This window comes from Tachysurus fulvidraco, chromosome 26 (genome assembly GCF_022655615.1).
Source record: "Tachysurus fulvidraco isolate hzauxx_2018 chromosome 26, HZAU_PFXX_2.0, whole genome shotgun sequence".
Classification (NCBI taxonomy): domain Eukaryota; kingdom Metazoa; phylum Chordata; class Actinopteri; order Siluriformes; family Bagridae; genus Tachysurus; species Tachysurus fulvidraco.
This window is the reverse complement of record NC_062543.1, coordinates 2,925,977-2,933,476: the sequence shown is the minus strand read 5'-3', so window position 1 is coordinate 2,933,476 and position 7,500 is coordinate 2,925,977. Positions and strand designations below refer to the sequence as shown.

At 42.4% G+C, this 7,500-nt stretch overlaps 1 protein-coding gene across 1 annotated transcript in view; it reads left to right on the top strand.

Annotated features, from left to right (window-relative positions):
* dcc (DCC netrin 1 receptor) overlaps positions 1 to 7,500 on the top strand; it is a 251,221-nt gene that overhangs the window by 124,517 nt on the left and 119,204 nt on the right. The gene's annotated exons all lie outside the window — the stretch shown is intronic.

Genomic DNA, 7,500 nt, shown 5'->3' with positions numbered 1-7,500 from the left:
ATGGATAAGTGGGTGAATAGATAAGAGTGTAAGAGTTAGCTGGGTAAGAAGGTCTGTAGCACATTTCAGCCTTTAAAGAAAGAAAGAAAGAAAGAAAGAAAGAAAGAAAGAAAGAAAGAAAGAAAGAAAGAAAGAAAGCATTAATGGAAGTAAGGAAGGAAGAACTTGTGGCAGCAGATGGATGGATGGATGGATGGATGGATAGATAGATAGGTGGATAAGTGAATGGATGGATGGATGGGTGGATGGAAGGATGGATGGCTAGATGGATGAGTGGATAAGGGGTGAATAGATGACTGGATAGATAGGTGGATAAGTGGATGTATGGATGAGTGAATAGATGGATGGATGGATGGATGGATGGATGGATGGATGAGTGGATAAGTGGGTGAATAGATGGATGGATAGATAGGTGGATAAGTGGATGTACGGATGAGTGAATAGATGGATGGATGGATTTATGGATGGAAGGATGGATTTATGGATGGAAGGATGGATGGCTAGATGGATGAGTGGATAAGGGGTGAATAGATGGATGGATAGATAGGTGGATATGTGGATGGATGAGTGAATAGATGGATGGATGGATGGATGGATGGATGGATGGATGGATGGAAGGATGGATATAATCATCTAGAATATATAATGTCTAATAACCAGGCATAAAGAAGACATGTAAACTCTGTAGCTCCGCCCTTCAGCTGTGTCTGTTTTGGACACCTGTGGCAACTCGTCTCCTCACCTGCGTCTGCATGGGACACCTGGGGGGGGGGGGGGTCTGTCTGTCTGTTACATACTATCACAAACAATCAGAAAGAAGCCCAAGTTTAAAACCCATCGGTGTATAAACTTCTCCACAGCTGAGATGGTTTTCATCACGTTTAAATCAAATCATCCTGAAGGTGCTGAGTGAGGATGAGGTCAGGGATCTGAGCAGGCTCCCCATGAGTTCCTCCACCTCAAACCATGTCCACAAAGTATGTCTTCAGCAGGAAACTGACAACACTGCAGAAATAGCAGGAAGCAAAATGCCCGATGAGCGTCCGGTCTCCATAACGACGGTACCTGATTTGCTTCGGTCCTCATTTAGTACCTTGACCATTTTGAGGAAGGTCCGAGTGTTAATTTGTAGTTTTTGGAGCACTGAGGTCACAATGAGTACGCTGAGGAAGAGATACACCATTTGTGATATGTGCAGCAGGTTGTGGCTGCAGGTACAATAGCTGGGAAAAAGATCTCCATCATCTACCCTTCATTTATGTTTTATTAAATTCCCCAATGTGAACACTTAAAACAGCTAGTTCACTAAACACATAGCTAGCTCTTTAATGAACTTGACATTATGCCTCTGAAAAGGCATCGAGTCAGACTAATTGTCCACGTAGCATGTTTATTAAGCAGTTCGCTCGTATTAGTGCTGGCCTGTGATAATGAATGTTTGTTATTTGTGATAATAATGACTCCAGCGATGCTCATGAGCTCTTTTTAGTGGCTTAATTAATTGACCAAAGAAAATGTCAAAGGCTCTCTCTCTCTCTCTCTCTCTCTCTCTCTCTCTCTCTCTCTCTCTCTCTCTCTCTCGTCTCTTCCTCCACATTTTGCTTCTCTTTGATGCACAAGTTTGGGGCGTCACATTAAGTTGTTATTGATCAGTGGCTGCTTCGCATATCCTTAGCGAGAGGAGTGCTTTTTGGATTGCGGTCTCGATGCGGCTGCTTTCATTAGCCTTCAGACAGCATCTTAGCTTTGACGCAATGAACGTCAGATAATTAATTCACAGGGCCGGGAAACAAAAAAAAGCATGTGGGAAGATGGAAAGATTGAAGTTTCACCAAAGCTGGATCTGAGGTTTAAATCCACACAACTTCACTGTCTGTATGTGTACCGCTTCAAATATAACTATTGGATGTAGAGTGGGTGTGGCCTAAACAGCGATTTTTAAAAAACATAATTAAATATGATCTATATTACTAAGTAAACACCGAATGCCAATTTTCCTTCCCCCTCCCCCCCACATTTATTTGCACCTATCACTCAAAATCTACACATAATAGTAGCCTAACTGAACCTACCTGTAAGTGCCAAGACCAGGCAGCTACTAGGGATGAATGATGTTTATTTCCTCTACAAGGTTCACGTCTGACCGCTCGCTCGCATCCGCCTACAAGTGAAATCCTTCTACTTATGCGACACACCTCTTCTCTCAACCGAGAAGAACTTTTTTCCCCCCCAAACAACTAGCGCACCTCCTGTTCATATCTATATTTCTATCCATTTACAGTAGCAGATCCGTTCGATTCGAACGACAGATGCGTTTTCATGTGTCAGTGTATCCATCACCAGATAATATTTGCAAACCCGTTGCTCATCAGACCTTATCCTGGATCTGTTTGGTTTGTTTGACATTTCTGAGATTTTGTAATTCTAAACCTTTCGACTGCTTGATGTCTTCTCGAGACCTCACTCGCTGCGTGTTGAAAGAAAGATTTGACACGCAGTCAAAGCAAACAGACGGGTGACGCGGCTCTGCTGTCTTCTCGCGTGTTTGTGTCACACTTTAGATTGTCTGAGCGTACAGTAGGCGTCTAAAAATTCACTGATTCGAATCGAATTTGATTGGTGCTGTCAAAAACAGGGACACTGTTACAGATAGCATTCGACTACTTTTTGGTTCTCAGAGCTACAACTGATATAAAGGTATGATCGTATATACAGGAGTGCTCCCCGTCCCTAACCCTAACCCTAACCCTAACCCTAACCCTAACCCTAACCCTAGTCCTTTTTAAATGGTGCAGTTAATTCTTCCTGATTAATCACTGTCTGATGATGTAGATTACAGTAGATACGTATAATATACATCATTTTAATTATTTAAATAATGCCTGATTGTAAAAGCTAGCCATGTAGAGTACAGAGGCAGAGAGGTAGAGTAGAGAGGTAGGGAGGCAGTATAGATAGGTACAGTAGATGTGTAGAGGAATAGAGAGATTGAGGAGTAGAGAGTTAAAAAGGTACAGTAGAGAGGTAGGGAGGTAGTATAGAGAGGTAGAGTAGAGAGGTAAGAAATGTAAAGTAGAGAGGTAAGAGAGGTAGAGTAGAGAGGTAAGAGAGGTAAAGTAGAGATGTAAGAGAGGTAGAGAGGTACAGTAGAGAGGTAAAGACGTAGAGTAGAGAGGTAAGAAAGGTAGAGTAGAGAGGTAAGAGAGGCAGTATAGATAGGTACAGTAGATGTGTAGAGGAATAGAGAGATTGAGGAGTAGAGAGTTAAAAAGGTACAGTAGAGAGGTAGGGAGGTAGTATAGAGAGGTAGAGTAGAGAGGTAAGAAATGTAAAGTAGAGAGGTAAGAAATGTAAAGTAGAGAGGTAAGAGAGGTAGAGTAGAGAGGTAAGAGAGGTAGAGTAGAGAGGTAAGAGAGGTAAAGTAGAGATGTAAGAGAGGTAGAGAGGTACAGTAGAGAGGTAAAGACGTAGAGTAGAGAGGTAAGAAAGGTAGAGTAGAGAGGTAAGAGAGGTAGAGTAGAGAGGTACAGTAAGAGAGGTAATATAGAGGTAGAGTAAATATCAGGCTCACACTCATTGCTGTGGTAAATAATGAGCAGTGTGTGAACAAGGACACTTTATACAGGTCTAATTTACTTAGCAAAGATTAAGTAAGTAAGTAAATAAATATCTTATTCTCACTCCCTCATCACACACTCACACATCATGTCTCTCTCTCTCTCTCTCTCTCTCTCTCTCTCTCTCTCTCTCTCTCTCTCTCACTCTCTCTCTCTCTCTCTCTCTCACTCTGAACAGAAGACTTTGGTGCTATTTTTGTAAAACTCTTCCTCCCAGGTGCTCCCTGCCTCCCAGGGCTTCTCTAGAATCTTTGTAAACATCATCTTGATGAACCTGTGCCTCAGTATTGATCAAACTCTAAAAACTCTTCTCCAGTAGCTCGGGTTTATCGAGAACTTCTGAGAAGCTCATCAGTTCCTCATGCTGGATGAACTAATGGTGTCCTGTAAGCTGAGCTAATTCACTTTATCGAGTAGAAAGGCCTTTTACTGCCTCTTTTATGATGTCCTCGCGTGGCACAAGGAAACGAGACAGGACCCGAAAGCTTGAGCTTCCTGCCAGAAGAACGACAGTCGCACAATAAGCCTCATAATAAAATGTCACATATAATTAACTCAATAACAAAACTGAGCTTTACTATATTAAAGAAAACCTCCACTGCTGATCCATTAAACCTCGACCGATCAGAGACGGCGATTGTTCGACCTTTCGTGTTCTTATTGGTTGATTTTTTCTGTACATATTTTAGTTTGTATTAAACTTGACGTCTTGAGAAGATATTCATCCATTCATTCAGTCATTCATTCATTTTCTACCGCTTATCTGAACTTCTCGAGCCTGTGCCTATCTCAGGCGTCATCGGGCATCGAGGCAGGATACACCCTGGACGGAGTGCCAACCCATCACAGGGCACACACACAATCTCATTCACACACACACACACACACACACACACACACACACACACACACACACACACACACAATTTTCCAGAGATGCCAATCAACCTACCATGCATGTCTTTGGACCGGGAGAGGAAACCGGAGTACCCGGAGGAAACCCCTGAGGCACGGGGAGAACATGCAAACTCCACACACACAAAGCGGAGGCGGGAATCGAACCCCCGACCCTGGAGGTGTGAGGCGAACGTGCTAACCGCTAAGCCACCGTGTCCCCCCTTTGAGAAGATATATTTCACCTTATGTACATTTAGAATGAATCTTTTTTTTTTTTTCCCAAAAAGACTTTAAATCCTCTGAAGGTACACAACCTTCACGGGTCAGAGATATAGATAGTGACGAAGCTAAACGCCGTACCCTTGATTGTAACCCCAGATTTTTTTTTGTTTTAGAGGATTACGAGATGCAGTGCGTCAACGTGAGCACTTTAATGTGTAAAAAAAAAAAATCACAAAAATCTCAAACACAAACAAACCGGCTTTAGAGGACGCGAGTCCGGATCAGTTGTTATTCCGAAGTTGTTCTCCCTCCGAAAGCAGAATAATTAGTCTGCACAATCCTTAATCCACGGTGGAATAGCGTCTGTGCGGTTTGTTGTCCCCTTGAGTTATTAATAATGCATCATTGTCTGAGAATACAAATGGAGATCTGACTCGCGTACGAGGAAGGCGTGTGTATGTGGTATGCATGCTGTATTTACACAGCCCTCATGCTCTTCTGATGGGGTCAGACACCCTGTTCCAGGAGGGATTGTATCCTCACACACACACACACACACACACACACACACACACACACACACACACACACACACACACCATCACAGCAGGAGTCACAGGGCTGAAAATGTCACCAGTGGTGCGACAGGCTGTCACTGATACCCCTCGAGACCCCCTCAGCAGGGGGACGGTATTAACACACACTCAGGCGCGCAGCAGATGTTTATTCAAACGCATGACGTGCCGATTTCCATGTGAATAGCGAAAAGGAGAGAGTCATTAACAGAGTCAGATTATATAAAACGAGCCGCTCTGTCCTGCCTCGGCTTTTTTTGTTATGCTAATAGCTACTTTTGGATAGCACACACACACACACACACACACACACACACACACACACACACACACATACACATATACACATACACACACATATATACACATTTCTGTTTTGTTTGCATCCGTCTTCGGCTTCTATCTTTTTATCCCGTGTCATCTTGCCATCTGTCTCGTGTTTGTTTCACGTTTTGTGAATAACACTAGAGATTGTTCCTCAATAGCGAAAATGTTAAGAAAGGAGTTATCTCATGAATCATGAGCTTAGGACAGAAAAACAAAAAGAGCTCCATTAATACTGGAGCGATGCTGACTGGAAAGTGCTGAGACATAACAGATCAGAGTTACCTCAGTGAACACGGTCCAGAGCGAAACGATTTCCTCGATTTCCTAACGAGTTGCTTATAACAACTGAGTGATTATCACCTGGTTCGGTTACATCACCTGGTTCGGTTACATCACCTGGTTCGGTTACATCACCCGGTTCAGTTAGATCACCTGGTTCGGTTACATCACCCGGTTCGGTTACATCACCCGGTCCAGTTACATCACCTGGTTCAGTTACATCACATGATTCAGTTACATCACATGATTCAGTTACATCACCCGGTTCAGTTAGATCACCCGTTTCGGTTACATCACCCGGTTCGGTTACATCACGTGATTCAGTTACATCACCTGGTTTGGTTACATCACCCGGTTCGGTTACATCACCCGGTTCAGTTAGATCACCTAATTCAGTTACATCACCTGATTCAGTTACATCACCTGGTTCGGTTACATCACCTGGTTCGTTACATCACCTGGTTCGGTTACATCACCCGGTTCAGTTAGATCACCCAATTCAGTTACATCACCTGGTTCGGTTACAGCACCTGGTTTGGTTACATCACCCGGTTCGGTTACATCACCCGGTTCAGTTAGATCACCCGATTCAGTTACATCACCTGATTCAGTTACATCACCTGGTTCGGTTACATCACCTGGTTCGTTACATCACCTGGTTCGGTTACATCACCTGGTTCGTTACATCACCTGGTTCGGTTACATCACCTGACTCAGTGTTTGGTTACATCACCCGGTTCAGTTAGATCACCTGGTTCGGTTACATCACCTGGTTCAGTTACATCACCTGGTTCGGTTACATCACCTGGTTTGGTTACATCACCCGGTTCTGTGGGAACGTTTTTCACCCCACTGACATTACCATGTTGTTACAATTTTAAATCGTTTTATTTTAATTCATTCGATTTTCATTTATAATTATTTGTAATATTATTTATAATATAATTAGTTTATTTATGCTGTCTAAAGGTCTCACAAAACAGAAAAGGACTACTGATGTTTATTTATTTATCATAATTATTATACAGACTTTTTTAATGATACGCATGCTTTTTAACTCAGCACAAATTTGTACAATTGATCCTAAAGTAGGAAAAAAAAGAAACAAAATTTTTCTGTAAATAAACTTTGTGAAAATAATAGATTAACCAATTACCGAAGAAAATATAGGAAAAAATGCAATATATGTATAAATATAATTTTAAAACAATAATTCAAAATAAATAAATAAATAAATATTTAAAAATACATAATCGGTCAGATTGTGAGGGGGCGGAGCCTCTGAGGAGAAGACTACCGGTGCATCGGCGCTCATTACACACTTTATGTTCCGTGCTACATCTCCGTTATTAGTATCATGTATTTGAACACACAGTCCTAACAAATGGACTCTATTATTTACCATCTCGAGGCTGGAGCGAGGTTTGCTGCAGCGCCCGCGGCATTTGATCCCTCTGTAATTGGTGGTTTAGTGTCTCACCCCAGGTGGAAGAGGAGGGGATTGCAGTTTAATGGAAATCGTTAAGGCTTAATTAGCACAATACGCTACTGATAAAGCAGCAGCACTGATAATGGTATATCGA